The sequence below is a fragment of the Meleagris gallopavo genome, chromosome 16 (assembly GCF_905368555.1).
Source record: "Meleagris gallopavo chromosome 16, MGAL_WU_HG_1.1, whole genome shotgun sequence".
Lineage (NCBI taxonomy): Eukaryota > Metazoa > Chordata > Aves > Galliformes > Phasianidae > Meleagris > Meleagris gallopavo.
The window spans coordinates 10,137,162-10,157,963 of record NC_139419.1 but is presented as its reverse complement, the minus strand read 5'-3'; the positions used below and the strand labels follow the sequence as shown (position 1 = coordinate 10,157,963).

The following is a 20,802-nucleotide window of genomic DNA, read 5'->3' as shown; positions in this document are numbered from 1 at the left end:
TCCACAGGCATGGCCTTGGGATGGCCAAGGTGCCTGAGAATGCATTTCTCTATCTCAGAAGTTTTCTTTCTGGTTTCTTTTGAAAATCCTAGCCTAAGGGATTAAGTGTGTTGATCATTCCTGAGAATCAGGGCACCTGTTTCGCTAAGTCTCAAAAGCAGTGACTTTGGGAAAATGGTATCTGTGCCTTTTCTGGTGGGGGGAGAAGCTGGCTGTAGATTCAATCCCTTGTTCACCCAAACACAGGAATAATTCCTTCTTGTGGCCGTTTCTAGAAGCGGAGGACACTGCTTGTATTTATTTTTTAAACAAGGCTTTTCAATGGGGTTTTACAGGCGGCTGCTTTTTGTGAGTCATTGAAAGAGAGCAGGGCACCAGTATCTCAGCACCACTCATACAGGAACATCTGATTCCAGGAGGAGCTGAGCAGGGCCATCCTGCTGAGCAGAAGTTTGTTTTCGTGCTATTAAGCTGGTCTCATTGGTGTATTGACTGTATTTCTAGGTAATACGCAATGAAATTTGCTTGACCAAATCCTCAACCGTGCAGTTGTCACTTTTGTCAGTTTATAAAGCAGATCTGCCTTTCAAAGCAGATAAGGCTGCCCTTTCCAAATCTGGGGTTATTGCTAAGTCTAAAACTAATGCACATGGGATTTTGCAGGTATATATATATACTTTTTTTTTCTTGTTTGTAATGGAATCTCTCTGCCCGTAAACTTTGATTTCTGCTTTCCCAGTTATGTTCCCAAAATCAATTTGATTCTTAGAACTGTCGTCACTTAAAGGAACACCATCTTGCATGTGCAAACTACCTCTCCTTTCCTTTCTTAATAGCACCCGGATTTCAGAGAACTTCACATAAACGACCAAATCCCAAGCATTTCCCTCAACTCTAGTGGAGTTAATGGGAATTCTTCCTAATGGAAAACTGTCTGGAATGGTCAGGGTCTTCAGGACTGGCACGAGCAGCCTTCCTAGGGCAGAATAGTAGATGGCACTATTGGCAAATGCTGGCCTGGTCTAACAACTGAATTCTATGACGTTTCTCGTCTAAATATAGAATCTTCCCTCTACTCACCCTGAGGATTGTTTAATTTCCACCACGTTTCTCTTTCCTTCCCTGTATATTTCTGTAGTAGGAAATTGACGTGTGTTTTACTGTGTTCCTTTATATAAGTGCCAGTTATCTTTCAGGCATTTCCCCTCCCCTTCACCTCGATAATTTCTTGTTTTTCTGATAAGAGATTTCAGACAGAAAGGTGGTATTTTTTCCTCTCCTTTTATGCTGTATAGTACAGCGTGTCCGCCAGGCCCTTCAGATCTTAAGCACACCATTAGAAAAGCCTAACACTCCATATCCCAAATGGGTCACTTCCCAAGTCTACTGCTGAAATCCTTTTAGCTAATACTGTTCAGGTGACTTAGTACTAAATTATATTTTAGAAAGATATGGTCTGCCCTTTACTTTTTCATGGGGCTACCATTCAGTCAATTTTAAACCTGTAATTCTTTTTCAGAGTTGCCATGGAAACAAGTTAGTGTTCCACCGCTGCCTTGTGAAAACGAGAAGAGTGCTCATACATCATTTTACTGCTCCTAGGTCGTTATGTAGTGTTGCTGTTCTGGGCTTCTCTTCTCCTACGCGCGCGTTAGCGGGGGCAGAGCCCCGTGCTGTTTTAGCTCTTCTGACACCATGAGTCAATTAGTTCAACTGAAGTCATATTTAAAGTGTGAATGCTCCATTCGTTCCTGCTTCTGGTGCTGTTAGCACCAATCTTAATATATGCTCCAGATTGGGGATTCTTGGCCTTTGAAGAATGGCTTTCCTGAAACTTGGGCTTTATTGCCTGCAGTGAAGGGCTTGTATTTCATATCAAGGTTACATATGCATGTGTGATACTGAGGTTAATAGTGGAGTCCTAAGAGGTATAAATATACTCAGCATAAACAATATGTGTTACAGAGAAGTACAAGCACACCAGCAGATGATAGATGTCCATAGGCCATGGTGCTAAATAACCTTTTGACCTGTTTGGCCATTACAGCAGTATCTTAGAGAGTGATCGAAACTAGAAGTCTTTCTGTAACCTTTTGAAGTCACTCTGGCTATGCTATGAATAATAAGCCTTATCAAACCCAAAAAATACAAGCTGCAAAAATCAGGTATCTCCACTGACTATTTTTGTGTGTACTAGACGTATTTATAGCCTCTATATACACTTTAGAAATACATCTATAAATAAATATGGATATAGTGTTAAATACATAAACCTGATATTCTATTTATGTTCCTACAGTGCAGCACTTAAATACTTTCAGTGGTGCAGTTAACACCTATCATATTTTTTATCTTTGTCTCAGAAAAAGCGTAGGAATGATTCTGGAATTTTCTTTCTAAATGTATTTGTTTGCTGGGGAAGGCAGGGTCCAAAAAAGAAAGATTGTTGTTTCATTAGAAGTTAATGCTGCAGAGCAGAGATTTCTTGCAGATGGGTATTTTCTCAGAAAACATTAAAGAATATATTTAGGTTCTCTCATGTGTGTTATTGAACCTTTTTTATCATTTAAGATCATGGAGAAAAAAAAAAAAAAAAAACAATGCTCGGGTATTGTATAGAGGGAAAGGTGCCACCCTGAAAGCCCAGGCTTCGATGTGGACAGGAGGCACATCCAAACATCCCTCTGCCTCTGAGGCAAAGCACCATCATCAAGATGCATTAAGATCCTATCTTAATCTTGTCATTAAGGTGTTGGGTTTAATTTCTCTGATTAGTGTTGATCAGTAGTGAGTCACCCCCATTAAATACTGGTTTAGCAAAACTGATCTAACTGTGTTTGCGAAAAATAACTGGTAAAGGAAAGATGTTGTGTGGGCGCATGGTGTATGTTTGCTACAGCACATCAGCAAAGCTCTACAGGTGAGCGTGTGGCTCTAATGAGGACGGTGCTCCTTGTTCCTTTCTATTTAATTTTGTATGTCCTCTGGAGGTACAGCTTGCTTGTTCTAACACCCAGACTACTGAGGTCAAGGAAATTTTTCTCCTGAAAAACATTTTGTGCTTCCAATGATTTTTTTTATTTTTATTTTTTCTCCTTCTCTGCAGCAGTGAGAGGCGTATCTGGGCGTATTTAGGACTGTCTGGACATTTTTGTCCTCTGAATTTTCTGTTCTGGATGGGAGCTAGAGCACTCACAGTTCACACAATCCCATCTGCTCTCTGTGTGATTAACTGCAGCTTTTGAGGATTGTGCTCTTTTAGCTGTCAGTGGCAGCACTGGTGTGTTCTGTGGGATATGACTACTTGTAGCCTTGGTACTCAGGCAGTCCTTCCAAAAACCTCTTCTTGTTTGGGCTTGTGGCTTGCTTGTGGGGCCACGGGGAACAAGCAAGGCTGATGGCTCCAGAATGAGGCGAAAGTGGGGGAGCAGGCTGGGGGCAGTGGTCCTGCTGCTGTGACCCGTTCCTCCTGTGATCCCTGTAGCACCCTCCTTTCTTTTTCCTTACCAGTGGAGTTGTACTTAGAGAACTGTTTTTGTTGATTTGTTTGTTTCTTTGTTGTCTCAGCTGCTTCTCTCATGCCTAAAACCTCTCAGGACTTTACCAGCAGTATATGCACAATGACAGGTGCTCAAGCAACCTACATCCTTGCTAACAGAGGAGTGTTTAAGCAAACTGTGGTGTCTCACCAGGCTGTAGGGAGTTACACCAGCCAGATTAGGAGCAGTCTCATTCCCTTACATGTGATCACCAGCACTTACAGGAGTGCTGTCCTGCCAACACCCAGATAAATGCCTGCAGACACTACTTGCTGCCTCGCCTGCTGCTGGTGAGTACTCAGCCTGCAGCGTGGCTCTGAAGCTTGAGGAGAAAGAAGAGAAACCTCAGGTTAAGCACTTTGTCTTGGATGTCACAATTATTTCTGTCTTTTCTAAGCATCTTCTTGCAGTCCTGGTAATCTTGATCAGTGTTTTTCCTTAGAGATTAATAGCTGTGTCGCTGTCTCATGGACATCAGCAGATGAAGTGAAACATGGGGCTGGGTGCTTTGTGGAAGTCTGTTTCTTTATCTGTCCAGTGGCATCCAAGGAAATGCTCTGAAGGTTAAGACTGCTCGGAAGGCACACTGACCTCACCAAAATGAGGTGCTACCTACGTGAAAACTGATGTTCAATATTGTTCTTCAGTAACTGTGGCTCTGACACTTTGTTCAGATACCATGGAGTGAGCATTTGGTGAACGATGTAGGAGATTGTGCAGACAGGCTCATGGGTGTATCATACTGATATGTAGTATTAGATTTTGTTAAATATTTTAGTGCTTTCCAATTAAATCTCAAATTCAAAACGTAGAACTGCACGCAAAGCAGCTGGGCAGTAGATTGGCGTGGAATGTGGCACTGTTGGTCCTTCTGAGCTGCAAAATGAAGTTTGCCAGATTCTAGGAGCAAACTTGACCCTTATAGAAAGTGACTACCTTCATTTTACGATTGTAATGTACTAATAGCAACTCTTGGTATAACCTGCAGGGCTGGAAATAATGAGGGAACTGAATACAATACTCCCAGGGCATGGGCTTAAAGTGATAACTATTCAAGCGTAGCCTTTCACTAATGCAGTTGCTCTTGCACATCAAATAATGTCAGAAATGCCACACTTCATAAGAAAGGGCTATAAAACTTCATTGTGATCTCTCAGCCCAGAAATCCAAGCTCAAAGGAGTAAAACGTGTTTAAATCTGTTGTATTACATATGGGGAAATGGACACAGGAATAAAAGATACCCCAGATCACCTGCATTACATAAAAAGTGTTCTCCCTAATCAGTGTTACTACAATACCAATCCACACACGCTGCATTTTTTTTTTTATCTGTATAACTTTGTTTCTGCAATATTACATTAGCCAGATAGGGCTACTGGAGGGCAGCCAGTAGAGTGATACTTAGAGAACAGCATGGATGCCTCTTACAGCATTTGGAAGCTTTTGCTCCAAGCAAGCCATCTTGCAGCAGTGAGTCTGATCCGCTGCGACTTTAGCCATGTTGGCAGCCAGAGTAGCAACAGCTGAAGAAAGTGCAAACACAAGCATTTTCTGCTCAGCAAAGGAATATAGGGTGGGATGAGTCCTCAGCGCTGACTCTCGCAAGGTGAAAAGTGTTGCTTTCTGGCACAACTGCTGTGGTAATGATAGCATAATAGTAGTCATACAAAAGAAAAGGAGTTTTGTGTTTTAGCACGAAGTCCTAACTGAAATTAGCCATTAAACGTTCTGAAAACAAAGCAGCTGCTAACTATCCTGACTGATCGCTAAGTTAGCTTTAGGTCAGTTTGACTTCATGAGCTTTCAAGATCTTTTCCAATCTAAATGATTCTGTGACTGAAGCAGGTGCTTTGGAGGGCACATCGGCTGGTCAGTGAGTGGAGAAAGGCATTATTCCAAGCAAATGTTGTTGAATGTAATGCTTTTTGTATTTCATTAACAAAAAACTATTCCAGTTTCACTTCTTTTTTTCCTCATAACCATAATTGATATTACAAAACCATTTCTGACTCGTAATTCAGGTGAATGAATTTTCCTGTTTACCAAAACTCAGTGGTTGCTGCCAGTCTAAAATAAGGAGTCTTTTTATTTCATTATGTTCAGGCAAGCTGTTGTTTGCAAGTTTGCTGCCACAGCGAAAGCAGCACTTCCCTAAATGGTGTCAAAGCACATTTAGTGCTAAGCTGGCAGGCAGCACCTCCTGGCTTAACCCACAGTCCTTGTTCTGCACGCAGCTCCTCTCCTGTGTTCCTGTGATGTGAGCCCAGCGGGACCTCAGCCTGGTGAGCGTGCAGTTGGGGCAAGTAGGAATCATTCCTTGAGCCGCTGTCTCCTTCTTTCATGATTTTAAAATGCTGTGCTTTGCCAGCAGTTGCACTGCAGCTCAAATACCCAGCTTGCCAGTTTGCTCTCTGAAAAACAATAGGCAAGTTCTTACTCTGCTTTACTGGCTGACTTTTGTCAACTTAACAGTGCCTTTTGTCCTGTTCATTAATGCAGCTGACTCAGCAGCACCCTAAGGAGTTAAGTCCACGTTGATATGTACATGTTTACAATGACTCTCCAAGGGTACTTTGCAGTAACTTCAAAAACAACAACAACAATTTGTTCCTCTCTTCAAATTGTTGCTGCAAATAATCCTTAACCTCTTCTGCCTTCCCCGGATAAGTAGCTGCAGTTTGCTGCAGTTCTGGCTCCTGCTATCATCAGTAAACACCAGAGCTTACTAAATCCCTGTTGCTGAGAGGCATTTCCCAGACACGGAGGTCGACTGGACTTTTTCACGCTTCATGGAACGCAGCAATGGATTCCTTTGCTTATGTCTGAGAAGAGCCTCCTGCTGCCTCTGCTGGCCACAGGGATGGGGAACCCACTGTGAGAGCGTCGTACCTGTTAGCTTGTGTGATGGTTAGGGTGTGTGATGGAGATGGGGTTCCTACTGCAGTCACAGGCAGGTGAGGGGGAGGACATCCCCCGCCATCCCATGCCCTCTTCTGCCCAATGCCTGGGGCAGAGCTGGGACCTGGCCATTGTGTCACCAGCCTCAGAGCTGCATTCTAGGGGCTCCTGCCAGCCCCAGGTGATCCCATCAAGCATACTGCTTCCTTGGAACTTGTCTGCAGGAGCAGACACCATGGCCTGGTATGGTTTAATTCAGGGTATCTGGTTTAAGTTTCCTTCTATTTCATTTAAAAATAAATAAATAAAAATAAAAAACCAAAGCTTTGGGGCTATATAATGTTTTGCAGCGCAAGCATCTCAAAAGCGTGGTTTCAGTAGGAAAAAGGTCCACTTTATCATCTCATCCTGTCAACCCATTCCCAAACTGTATGCTTGCCAGTGCTGTCAGACCTTCCATCCTCCTCCTCATATCCCACTCTGGCTGCAAAATTTCAGCAGCTATTATGCAGTATTTTGTAAGGTGTTTCTGGTTTGTGCTTGCCTTCACCAAGCAGCCCCAGGAGCAGTGCCCAGCAGGATGGGCTGCTCACAGAGATCTGACCAGGGGGGGAATTCAGTGGATGCTGCGGCTGAGTTCAGGTCTTACTTGCACCTTTCACTCCTCTGTTGCTGGGTTTTTGGTTTTTTTTTCTGGACAGTATTCAATACTGAGGCGATCGTTTGCTCTCGTATTTATTGCCCTTGGCTCCTCTTTGTTATATAAAACAGCTAATTTTCAAAGTCATCTTCTGACTTGTCCAGCTTGTATCTCAATATACAAAAAAATGTTCTGGGCAAGGTTTCAAAGCGGTGGCAAGGCTTCCTGATGGCAGCTTCTGTCGCTTTTCCATCTTGCAGTAGCAATTGCTCTGGTGTTTTGTTTCATTAAATAATAGGAGAAGTTTGTTTCACTGAAACTAGCTGCGATCGGTATTCACTGAAGTAAGAAGACCAACCTGGTAGTTTTCCTGGGCTGTTGTCTGAGCCCCGAACACAGACAGTTCAGTGACAGAAGTGTGAGTTGCTCCAAGACCCAGTAGTTGCTGCACATCACCATGAACCATTGCTATGCAGAAGCAGAGCTCTGTTACAGCATCAGAAGGTGCTGTACGAAGGTTTCCGGGGGAAACAAAACCAAACGCTCAGTAAGAGCTGACACAGGAATCTCACTTCAAACTTTCTCTTTAGACTAGTTGGCTAAGTGCATCTGGGTGGTCACGTCCTGTATCTTGATAAATTTTTTTCATCTGAAGAGCTGCCGGGCTCCAAAATGGGGTCTGAAGCTCTTGCAATATCTGCCTTCCAAACACTGTATTTATTATTGCTGTTTCCTTTTATTGCTGCTGTTGCCTTGGCACGTGGGAGGTACCATCGCAGCGCGGGGTCCCGCTGTGGGCAGTTGCTCTGCACACACAGCAGTACAGCTGTCGGTGTGACTCAGGAGCTGCGTTTCCAGGCTGGCATAAAACTGCCACTGAGACTGTGGAGTCAGTGTGGCAGAGAAGAGAATGAAAGAGAAAAGTAAGCCTTTAATCTCAAAGGAGCCTTGTTATGCAATATTAACTCTTAAAAATCTTGTTTGGGAGAATCTGTTAGGAATGCAATTCAGCGGGCAGCTAGAAAAATTCAGCTGGAGCCAGGAAAGCTTTCGAAGCATCCAGCCTGGGCCAGCAACTGGAAAAATAATATCCTTTGCCCTGTGCAAGTTGAACCAGTGCAACACAAAGCATCTTTATTTGTTATGTGATTCCATTTTTCCACTGGATCTCTTCATACGCTATCAAGTTTTGTCGTAAATTAGTGCGTCTGTATGGAGATTTGCATCAGAATGTTTCATTTTAAGGAAAAAAAAAGTCATTCCAGGCTGCGACTGGGCTGAGTGCAGCCATTAAGCAATATACATTGAGAGCGTATTGTTCACTTATGTGATAATTTTGCTTCCAATTATATCTGGGTAATGAATAAAGACAGTTAAGACTTTAACCTATTTTCAGAAACCAGAGTTCTATCAACATGCAGTTATTTATGCTAATGAAAATAATGATCTTTTTATAGTGCTTGTCACTGAAATGGAATGATGTCCTGCCAACTGTGCATGTTTGCCAGTGGCTACAAATTAATCAGCTAAACTGGAGTGGTAATTGGAGTAAAGACAAGTCAAGGGGCAGAAAGGCCAGCTTTGACAGAATAGCTTTTGAAGAAGAATACCCCATTCAGCGCACAAAACAAAAGAACTTGTTTATATAATGCTGTTGTTTAATTAAATTTAAGCAGCTGTTTCATCAAGAGGTCTTTGAAGATAAATATGGAAAGTGATGGGCAGGGGAATCAAAATGTGATGATGATTGTGTTATACTGGATCATACTGCGCATTTCCCTCGCACCTGCCTAATGAAATGATTTCAGAGAGCTCCTGATTATAGACTGCAGAGAGACACCTGGGTGTAACTCCTGCTGCTGGCACTGAATACACATGAGGACCACATGTGGAAAAGTTGGCTTCAAAGTTCGGTGTTGGGCTGTTCGGCTGAGCATGCACAGAGCGTTGCCTGAGTGGTCTGCGTGTGAGTGCCCATCACAAACCACCCTTTGTGCTGACACTCAGCAGAGAGGTGGAATCCTCAGTATCCTCCCTTGGTCTCTTTTGTCTTCCTGTTGTGCTCTGGAATACTAGGGGTGAAACTAAGTAAAGGTCCCTGATAGGCATTTCTTTCCCATCGGAGTAGATTCCTCCTGGCAGCTGTGGCAGTGCAGCTGGAAAGAGGCTTGCAACGAATCGTGGTGGTCCTGTAGCGTGCTGTAAGAAAAGAGAGGGGTGAGAACATCCCAAAGCAAATACTTCTCTGTGAGCAGGGAACATTTCTGTTCTCTGGGGCACTGAGATGATCTGAAAAGTTCTCCCTCTTCCCTGCACCTCATCCCTGGTCTCGTGCCAGCAGCAAAAAAAGCTGTTTGGGGTAGTGGGTGTTCCTTAGCTGAGAGCTCAAACACTCATCTTGGTTGGCTAGGAAGGAGCAACCGTGGGAAGGAGCTGGAAACGTTATAGGAATAGCAGGGAATCAGTAATTGTTCATTACTATGACATCTTAAAGTACATTTTTAGCATTCAAAGTTGCAAAGAAAAATTGGAAAACCTGACGCTAGTCTGCTGCAAAGGCTCAGAAACCATAAGATAGAAAAAAATAGGCCAGGCATTTACCTTACTTCCAATAAGCTTCCCTTGATTTTCTGTGTTGACTTTGTGTTAACAAAAACAAGTCAGAATTTTGTCATTGCGGGACTTTGTGATCTGGTTTCCCTTGGTTTTTGGGCTGCTCTGCTGCAGCTCCTCTCAGACGGAAGGAATCTCATTGGGAGCTGCAGGATCCTGCCCTGACACATGGGCAGAGCGGGGCTTTGCTGACACGCTGCTCGTTGTGGGTGCTGATGGATATGTCTTGCATATACTTTATAAATATTTGAAAGTAGTTTTCCTATGCCCACTAGTGAAAAAGGCACATTTTGTTGTAGAGCCAGTTTTTGTAATGGTGAGATCCTTAAGCATTTCAGCAATATAAGTAATAATTAAAAGCTGGAACTGGTTGAGAATATTTTTGCAAAGGTTTTTATTTCATCCAGAAAATAGTTTCATTGCAGTCAAAGCACATTACAGGAGCATTTTGTTTATCGTTCCTCCTTTTATTTTCTTCAGACTTAAAGAATTTTTCCTCAATGACAGATGGGAAAGTGTTTTGCTGAAAGATGAAAAAATAGATTACCAAATTTTAATTTTCCTCCCAAATGTATTAAAAGCAATTCTCCTACTGCGAATCACAGAGCCGTTTTGCTCAAACAAGAGACATTCATGACATGAGAAGCTTACCCTGTGGCAGACTCAGTGGATTCTTTGTTTGCCATTCATTCCTATGTAAGATCCTTCTATAACCCATCCATGTGCTGCTGTGCTGTGTGCTGTTAAAGGCCACGTTGCATCCCAGAAGATGCTGCAAGTCATTCTCTTGTGAGTATCTTTCCTTAGTAGGTCACAGAATCACAGAATGGCCCGGCTTGGAAGGGACCTTAAGGATCATGAATCTCCAGCCTCCCCATTTAATACTAGAGCAGGCTACCCAGGGCCCCATCCAACGTGGCCTTGAATACCTCCAGGGATGGGGCAGCAACAACCTCTCTGGTCAACAGTGTTGATCTGTGCTGGATGGGAACAGAACAGGAAAAAGGAGCTTACAAGCTTTAAGTGCTATTGAAGGAATGTTTAACATGCTATTGACTAGTTGCTCGTCAGCAGAGATCATCAGACATCTTTGTGCTGTTAGAACCCAAATCCTATTTCGCTTGCCATACAAAATCGCTTCCAGTCCCAGAGATATTTTGTGACCCCTCCATTCAGGCACCTCTCCCAGGGGCTGGGCACGGTACCCTCAGTCCTGTGGCTGCAGCTGCAGGAGGGGTGTGGATGTCCGTTGTGGCAATGAAGGTGAACTTCTATAGGATCAGGCCTTATTTGAGTAAAGCAATGTACCGTATCGTATTAAATTGGCACCCTGACTGCTTCCGTGAGCTTGGCCCTGTGGAGTTTTCAGTAAAATGGCAGTAATTATTTTATAAGGTGTATAAAGAGCTTATTCAAGGCACGTGCTCATTAAGCCCTTTCAGTCGTCATTAACATCAACCCCTAAAGGACAACAATGGTAATAATGCAATGTAGGGCTGAAAACTGTGGCCTTTAGTAAGAGAGCTCAGTGGAGTGATTTAAAATCAGAGACTTTCTCCCAGCCTTCTGCTAGGGACAGGAGAATGCAGATGTTTGGCATTCATTAATGATTCTTATATTAAACTTAGACTAATTTGGATGTTCAGCATATAATTTCAATGAATTTAGCATTCCATATAGATGTTGTGGTGATGGCTGCACATATAGATTGTAAGGATCCATCTCCAGGCCCACTGGGATGCCCCGTGCAATGAGAGCTGTCTGGCTGCACCACGGGTTTGGACACTTTGTGAAAGGCAGAGGACAAGGAGCAGGGCTCTCTGCAAGGACAGCTCAATGGGTACTGCAAGTTTCAATAAAGTCTGGTGTTTCCTTTATAGACAGATGAGGAGGGAGTGAATGGGAGAGGTGAAGGACAGTTGGATGTGGTTGAGAATCGCCTGTAGGGCCAGAGAGGAAGGTGCAAACCACAGCAGCAGCCCTTGCTGGGTGCTGTTCCATGCGCTCCCTCCAGCTCAGCTCCCCTGCCCAGACTTACAGGTGCTGGCCCTGTCCCCAGGATTGCTGCAGCAAGGCAGCTGCTGGTGAGCCACTGCCTGGGGTGTGGGGTGGGCTGTTAACTGTGGTGGGAATTATTTTCCCTCAGCTCTGGCAGCGCTGACGAACCTTTTCACATAATTGATAAGTTTCATCCATGAGGGCCTTCTGGAGATGGAAAGGCAGCATTATTTCCCCAACTGCCTCATCTCGCTCCCCAGCCTCAGCTCCCTTCTCAGTAGAGGCTGTGAATGAGAGCCACTCATCACGTTAAAAAGCCGGCGTGCCAGGGCAGGCAGGGGCTGGAGGGAGCTATGTAAAGAAGATTAAATTCAGCAACGGGAAGGGACAAGTAATGAGGGCTAGAAGTTGAACTGATGGGTCTCTACCCATTTGGTTGCTCCAAGGTCAGCTTCTCTTTGTTTCCCCTGGTGTATCTTTAATATCCTCCTTTCTGTCCGATACAAATCATTGATTCATGCTTGGGAACTCAGCTCCTGTAAGATTTTAGCGCTAGGCTGAAGGCTACAAGGTTACTGAAACAACAAGCAGAACCAGCTTTATTGTGAAGCATTTAATATCCTGTTCCCAGCAGTGGAGGCTTAGAGGAATAGCATGGCACGATCCTTCTCCCTGCATACCTACCCACTGTGCCTCCAGCGTCAGGGAGAGGAGAGGGGGTGGGTTCAGAACCATTGAATAAGGAGACATCCCTTATCGGTCCCTTTTTCAAATAAATCTGCACCTTAAAAGCCATTCACAGTCAAACTAGGCCAAAAAAGATGTTCTCACAATCATGTCTCTCACTCCCAGTCTTACTGCTTGCTCATTTCTTGCTTGTGTGCAGTGTTGCGTAGTAAGCTCAGTGGGACACAGAACTGATCTTATGCTTGTCCACAAAATGCACGTAAATTTGCAGCACTATATTTTAAAAAGTCTTTATAAATATATTTTGTGAAGTAAGGTGCTTTTTTATTATTATTATTTTTCAATAGCCGATGCTGCTTTCCAAGGTCTTGTTGTATATTATTTAAACTCTTTGCTCAAAGATGGAATATTTTCTTACAGGAATTAATCCATGTTATCTGGGAAAAAAAAAAAATCTGCCTAGCTTTCAGGAAGATCTTTTTCTTGTGACATTCAAAACAGAGGTCGTGTTCTCCAGAATTCACGTGAATTCTCTTACTTCTAGGAGATGTACGCGTTGGAAAGCTTTGCACGTCGCATGGTCGCTGCAGCCCACCAGTCGCTCCATGCTGCGCAGCAAGGTGAGTGCATTGCCATCCGTGTTGTAGGAACTTCTCACTGAGTGAGAAGCTGTCATTTCAGTGAGCGTCTGGCCTGAGAAACGACCATTGAGAGATGACTATAGGGTGAGTTTTGTAATACAGCCATTGCTTGTTTTGGATAATGCCGCAATTGGTATTCCAAACAAAAATACGTCTGAAGTTTCTTGTAGCTGAGGGCAAAAATTTTTCTTAATAACATTTCCAGCTTTACGTTTTCCTTTCTCAAGGTGTTCCTTTATGGTCAGACTGCTGTGTGCTATATTTAGAGTAAAAGCGGATTTGGAAAAAAAAAAAAAATTACATTTTAAAGTAAAATGTAGTGAAATTTATTTACTTGTAGAAATGCTTATGTAGCTATGGATCAACAGGCGAGGGAGATCGTAACATCTCAGGGTGCATTTGTGTGTGTGAGAAGGTATGCAAGAGGAAAAAAGACAGTGCTTAACAATATGTATGTATACATACAAATCCAAGGAACAAAGACATTTGGGTTGAAACCAATGCATACATTTTTGCTTATATTTATATCGTACTTGGACAAGACCGTAAGAAAAATAACAAGTGATGACTGGAGAAGCACAGGTGCACGTGGATATGCCCGGCTGTGCTCAGGACTGATGGCAAAATGTCACAAATTGACTTCATTGCTAAAAAATAATCCTTGCATACTTAATGCTGAGTGTTTTTGTTGCCCTTTGTTGAAAGCATTTTTTCTGCATGTCAAACTATTTCAGCCATCTCAGTCATTAACAAGTGCCTATAAAATGACAAAAAAAGAGTATGAGCTGGAAATGGAATGCCTATCTCAGAACTTCAGTTTCTATTAGTTACATGGGGAAAATACTTCACTTAGTCAATATTTGCAAAATAAATGTATATATTAAAAAAATATATTCCTGGGCAAAGAGACACACCAGCAACAAGAACATCCACACCATGCATGATGTCTCAACCCACTGTTCGACTAGAGGTGATTAATAAGAACATGTAAGCCCACATTGACTGCAGAAATATTCATATTTGGCCATAGCTGAACTTGCCATAGCAGATGAGAGATCCTCAGGGAACTTGAGGGGCTGATAGGTATTAGAAGGTCAGGTTTCTTTTGGATCTGGACATCCTAATTTAATTCTGGCTAATGCCTGCTGTATGAATAATTCATTCGCATTTCTCAGTTTGGAACTAAACTTCTCAGAGAATTTAGTAAGTGTGAGTGTTGCTGCAGTAAACATATGCCGATTATTTTTTTAGGAGCTAGAAAATGAGGTTGCTCCCAAAAAAGTGGGTAAAATAATTAAAATGTAAATTGAAATAAATTATTCACAGTACTAAATTTAAATAAATGACTTGAACACCTAAACTCAATTAAGGCATGTTGTTAGTTAGAATACTCAGTATTGTAAAGCAGATGTACAAAGCCAAGAACTGGCACCAAAAAAGTGTTCAATGTGCATGAATGTTTTATAGGTAACAGAGCATATACCCTAAGGGCCTTAAATATTACATTAAATTATACATTTCTAATAAAGGAAATATAAATGAATATGGAACAAATGTTGACTTTCAGATTAAAACACCAAATACTTCTTTGAGGAGCGAGCTTTACCATTGCATAACAGTTACAATATTATCTTGTTTAATGGCTTAAACACTGTTGTCAGCTAAATAGCTGTGTGTGTATGTACAAAAAGGCATAAGTGCCATTGGCAACTGTTGTGTAGTGTTATGGAAACCATTCTAAAATAAGACCACATTTACTGTCACTTCAAACTCTTAAAATTTTAATAGCAATAACATATTCAGCAGAAGAAACTTAGTTATTTGCTATAACTGCTTCCATCCTTCCTCCTCCCTTCATTCCTCCCTTCCTTCCTTCCTTTCCATCCTTCTTTGCATCCTTCCTTCCCCTTTTCTCTTCCCCCTTTTTTTTTTTTTTTTTTTAATTCTTTCTATGGCTTACTTGCAATCACAAGAACAAGCTGTAGTCTAAACCTACGTACCAGGAGGGAGTATTCCTAGATCCACAATAGGTGCCTCATGTGAGGAATGGGACTGAGGGGGAGTAATCTGGCAATTCAATATATCTTCTTTTGGTTTTATAAAATACAGTATCACATTTTGAAGGCTAATATAGACATATATATATATTTTTTATATATATATATATATATATCAGGTTAGCTTACAGTCAGTCTTCAAGATAGTAACAATTCTTTGTTCCTTTTTTTGGATGAAGAGGAGGAAGAGCAGCTCTTAGGATACTTTGTTCACGTACTTGATGTACTGTGCCATCTTGTTTGGATGCACAGCTTAACTTCAGACTTGATGGGGAATGGGAAATCCCAGCCCTGAGAAGTGAGCAGGCTCTGGTACCCTCTCAGCTCCAGCAGCCACAGCATCCTGGGGGCACGGGGCTGGGCATGCCCTGGTTCATGAGCTGTTGTGAAGAGGTTGTAGCCATGCTGCTGTTGTGTCCGGCTCAGCTGTGGACAGTTTGTGATGTGATCATAGGGGTGCTGCTTTGTGCCGAACTGTACGACTCGAGCACTTTGCCTTCGCTGGGTTTCATTGCTATTTGACAGGTGAAAATATACACATACATCCAAGCATGTTCAGGGACAAAGCAGGCACACTGGGAAAAAGCTTCTGAAAGATTTTTTCCTACTGAATCATTTGAAGTTAAGATGTAAGCCAGTTTGGGGCCTCTGCAAAGCAGCATAACAGATATTGAGCTCAGCTCTAATTGCTTCTGTTAACCACCTAGTGAAGCCATTGCACATTAACCGTTTTCAATTACGACAGCTATGAGAAAAGATCCAAACACAAGTGCAAGTGAGGAAAACAGTGTGCAGACATTTTAGTTCAGGGAACCAAACTAAATCGGGTTATTGTTCTGAGAACATAACGCTGGGCTTTAAGGAGGTGCAGCAGTGGGGAATATCAGCTCATTCTCTTCCTTGGCTGAAACAACAAGCAGCCTGAACCTGCTCCAGAAGGACAGAAATATGCGAAGCATCTTATTCTCTCAGCCAGCAGCATCCCAACAGGAGCGCTGCAAAGAAACCTGCATATTGCAGCCTCCTCAGAAGCCAGGCTTGGTACTTCACCTCCACTGTTAGCACAGAATTCAATGGGAAGGGGCTCCCCTTGTGCCCAGCGGCTTTGGAGCAGAGCCCATGGGTTCTGAAGGGTTCACAGAATCATGGACTTGTTTGGAAGGATGTTTAAAGATCTCTCATTCCAGCCTCCTGCCATTAGTTCAGGCTGCCCAGGGCCCCATCCAGCCTGGGATCCCCTCCAGGAGTGGGACTCCCACAGCTCTCTGGGCAGCATTGCCAGGGCCTCACTGCTCTCCTCATGAAACATTTTATCCTTATGTATAAACGAAGAGATAACTTCTTAGGCCCTACAGGATCCATCCGATGAGTGATAAGAAGAGGGTTAATGCTCCTGTTCTCTTGGCAGAGTGCACCTCACAGCTGCCTGTCCTCATTTCAGAGAGAGCCAGGGAACCCAGCCATAGGGAAAGGGGGAGGGAGGGGATTCTGTGCAGGGCCCAGCTGGAGCAAGCTGCTCTGTCCCATGGGGAGCTATAAAACTCCTCTGGTGAGGCTGGCACTTCTGTTCCAACTCCGCATCAGATCTTTCCTGTAGGAAAGAAGAGCAACCTTTACAGGAAAGGATGGCTTTAGTGTCGAAAGTGAATTATTCAGTTTTATGAGTGGTTTTTGTTTACCTTTGTTCTGCTCTTGGCAAAAGGGAACGTTCTTATAAAGAACCAGGCTTCTCCTGGTTTTTGACACAGGAGTGGTAATCATTCAATTAATATGGCTGTACGGATGCAAAATGGAATGTGAGCCAGGCCAGTGTATACTGGCACCTTCAGAAGGCTGGCTTTATGAGGCCAAGAACATCAAGAGCTGCATCAGCCAGAAGAGGGAAATAAGGCAGAAAATATGAGAGCTTTGTAAGAACTATTTAGGAATAACGTTATTTAGCAGGAGAAAGAAGACTGTATCTGTGTAGAAATGTGACAGAGTGGGCTCAGCATAGTAAATCAGAAACCTCTGAAGCAGGAAGGAAGTGACAAATAAGTCTTACAGATAAGGAGGAGACAAAGCTGATAGTTAAGGAGAATAGAACTTGTAGAAAAATGACAAAAAAAAAAAAAAAAGAGGCAAAATTAATAAGTGCAAAGTTTTAGCAAAATATTTCTAAAGAGTTAAAGAGAAAAAAAATGGAAACAGACCACTGGTCTGTTCTCAAATGGAAACAATAGGCACTTCTTTTTTTATAACAATGCAATAGAATTCAATAGAGATGCCTTGCTCTGTGCTGGGGTAAAGGATGATGTATTTCTTATATGATGATGGTAATACACTTTCTATTCCTACTGTAACTAAAGAGGATATTAATCAACAGCTACTGTAGTTAGACATACTTAAATCAGAAGTTCTGGGTAATTTGCATTGAGGAATTTCAAAGCAGCTGGCTGAGGAGCTTTTTTGGCAGCTAATATTGATTTTTCAGTAACCCGTGAATAGGGGAAGATTCCGGAAAGTTGAGAGATGGCTAGTTCCTTGTCAGATTATTTCAAAGTTTCAGAAAGATGGCTGAAACAGTAAAGTTTATCAGACTGACATCAATATGGCAAAATGATGGAATAACTTGTAATTTATTTGTTTCACAGAGACTAAAAGATGCATACCATCATTAGTGCTAATCAACAAAGTCTTTATTGAAGTGATTCTTCTTGAAGTAACTTGAAACTTCTTAGATGGGTTTTAGGTTTAGTTGACATAGGAAAAGCATTTAGTAAATATATGTAGGCTTCATTAAAGCATTGCAGTATTGATGGCAAAATAGAACTATGAACTTAAAAAGTTTCAAAGAAAACAAATCAATAGGTGTAATAATAGGCCCACCAGAATAGAAAGATTAATGATAACCTGACTACAGAGGAAGTACCTGGAACAAGAAAAGAGAAGAGCCTCTGCTGAACAATGAACTGTATAGCAGAACAAATATTTCAAGTTGCTAACAGTGAAGCTCCCTAAGCAGAGGAACAATTTAATGAAGATTGGGATAGTTTTCATCACTACAGAATCTTAATATTAGAGGTGGATATCTTTTCTAACTGAGGCTAGAGTTCCACTGTTGCTAGTGAAAGGTAATAAAGCAGACAAAATGTTCCAAGCCCTGCAGGAGCTGCAGTTTGGCCCTGTGGCTCTGGGTTCTGTTGGGTTACAACGTGTATATTACAATTGGATATCTTCACCCTCCCCGAGGTTTCTTCTAATTGCTTTTCTTGTCCAGCATGTGGCATTGACTCTTGGAATAGTATCCAAAAAAGTTTATTTATAAGGTACTAAAAGATGCAATCTCAGTAGCTGAACCAAATTTACAGTAGCAGCATCTTGAATGTCATGAGCATCCTAATGAAACTACAGCACTCCAAGCTGTGTGAGTGATGCTTTACTTGTCTCGAGTGCTTTTATTTGGAATCAAATAGAGGTGCTTGTTTTACTTCAAAGAATGGCAGAACCGACTAGTTCAATAGCTCATAGCTCCTCACACCAGCTCCTAGAAGTTAATACTCTTCCATGCTAAGAGGTAGCAACTTCAGCCAGGCTTATAAAATAAACTTCTTTCCCAGATGGATTTCACAGTTTCAATCTGTGACTCTTAAGTAGTAAACAGATGCAGAGCATAGGAGCTTTAGGGACAAATCAGCTGACCTTTAATGATTCCCTTCCTCGTTTTCCATCAATAGTATATTTATTGATCACAAAGCTGGCTGGTACTGAATTCCTCTGGAGAAATTCAGTATCCAAAAGGCTAGGGAAAATCTTTAAACTGTATAGCTTCATTCTCTGGTCTGTTGTCATCAAACTGAACCTCTGAAACTGTACTTTGCTGACAAAAAGAAATCTCTTCCATCGACTGTAGTGTCCTGGTATTGCTAATTCGGTTTCAAAGGTAAAACTTTGTTTCCTTTTAAACCTCCATGTAGGTAGGTGACTCAGTGTGAATCACCAAACTCGCGTCACTTTTAGGGAGCTGGGATGAGCCAGCTCTTCAAGAAGCTTCACTGGAGATTACACTGTGAATTATGTCATCTGAGTAGACTTCAGTGAAGATGTCACCACTGTGATGCCGTACATCTGCATAGGCTTCCTGTGAGAACATCTACCAAATGAAAGAAAGAAGGAATAAGAAATGAGAAATATCTTTTAATTATTTTTCCTGCGACTACTTGACCCATTTGCATGTGTATCAGCTGTAGTGTTGTGCCATTATTGCAGAAGGGTTGGTCGGTACTCAAAAAATAATCTCAGAGCCCTCTGGCAATAATCACTGCCTTAAGAGCAGTCTGAGAGATGGTTGTATATGAAACCAAAAATCCGCTGACTGTGACCAATCATGCCAAGGTTCTGCATCCAGTCATCCAACACACTCACGTTGCAAAGCTCAGTGGAAACAGGGTGGTGAATATCTGATTGCTAAGCAGCTCCGTTTTTGCTTTCTGAGACAGGAGCAAGTTTCTGTTTCTGTTTGTCCCGGTTGGATGTAACTGATGATCTGCTGATGTTTGTAAAGTCCTTTAATATTCACGGTGAAAACCATTAGCTGACTATGTGCCAACAGCAGCAGCCAGTGTCAAGACAAGGTTTCTGTCCCAAGTAGTTGGTAGATCTAAGAATCTAAGTTAAACAACTGTAGATTGATAGATGTTTGTATCATGCTATGCTGGTAGCAATCTGCATCTCTAAATCTGCATGGAAGTACGTGCATTTCTTTTTACATCTCAGTGCTTGCATATAACCACGCATAAAGTCAGCAGCATGCACCTTTACATGTGCTATTACGTTATGTGACTACTCACCTTCTCTTTCGATATGAAGCATTTGAGTAAGAAAACCTGTATATGCTGTACACATTGCATATGCAGTTACTGATGACAACACATATACAACGTGTATGGTACATTATATCATACACCATGTTGGTATGTGTTCAACCTCTTCCACTAATGCTTAAGCTCCATTGCCTTATGATGTATAGCAATAGTACATCACCGGAGTGATGACGATCTGATGGTGTATTACCATCATTTATTACTGGAATATCATCACTGGCATATTATTGCAATGTATCACCCCAGCAGCAGCCAGCAGGAATGCAGCTGCAAGGGAGTCGAGTTCTATGTTGTATTAATTCCTAAGTGATAGCTGTAGAATTAGTATGACGAAGAATCAACATTCACCCACTTTCCTCTCTTTCGCACACATGCAACATGAACTGCTATGTTTTGCTTTGTGCTTTTAGCATAGCCTGCCATTTTCCAAGCGTGATTCAGTTCCTTGATGAAATTTTAGACTAGGATTGCTATTTCGAAATTTTGTTAGTGATTATGAAATAACAACAACCAAAAGAAAGTAGAAATTTGATCTTGATTGCCCTGTGCTATAATCATTTCTTTCGTTTTAGGGATGTTTTTTTTTTTTTTTTTTTGTAACCCTCAGCAGGAGATTGTTCTGTACTATCCATGGAATTTTACAAAGAATTATAAAGTAGGTACACCTTTAAGATACGATGCCCGTTTTTTCAAAACTTGTGATTTTTTTACATCTGCGTGTACATTTCAGAATTTAATATCTCAATCGGTTGAATCTGCCAAAAATAAAGTATAAAACCCAGTTATTCCTGCCACTCAACCATTCAAATTGGCAAAATGATATCAGATATTTAAACATCTTCATGAAACCTGGATGTGCTTTCTCC

At 42.0% G+C, this 20,802-nt stretch overlaps 1 long non-coding RNA gene across 1 annotated transcript in view; it reads left to right on the top strand.

Moving 5' to 3' along the window:
• The first annotated feature begins 5,693 nt into the window (after positions 1-5,693).
• The window catches only part of LOC146543253 (uncharacterized), a 51,554-nt gene continuing 36,445 nt past the window's right edge, over positions 5,694-20,802 (top strand). The window contains exons 1-2 of the long non-coding RNA XR_014886853.1: positions 5,694-5,822; positions 12,921-12,996. This is a non-coding gene — a long non-coding RNA (uncharacterized LOC146543253). The remainder of the gene's footprint in view (positions 5,823-12,920; positions 12,997-20,802) is intronic.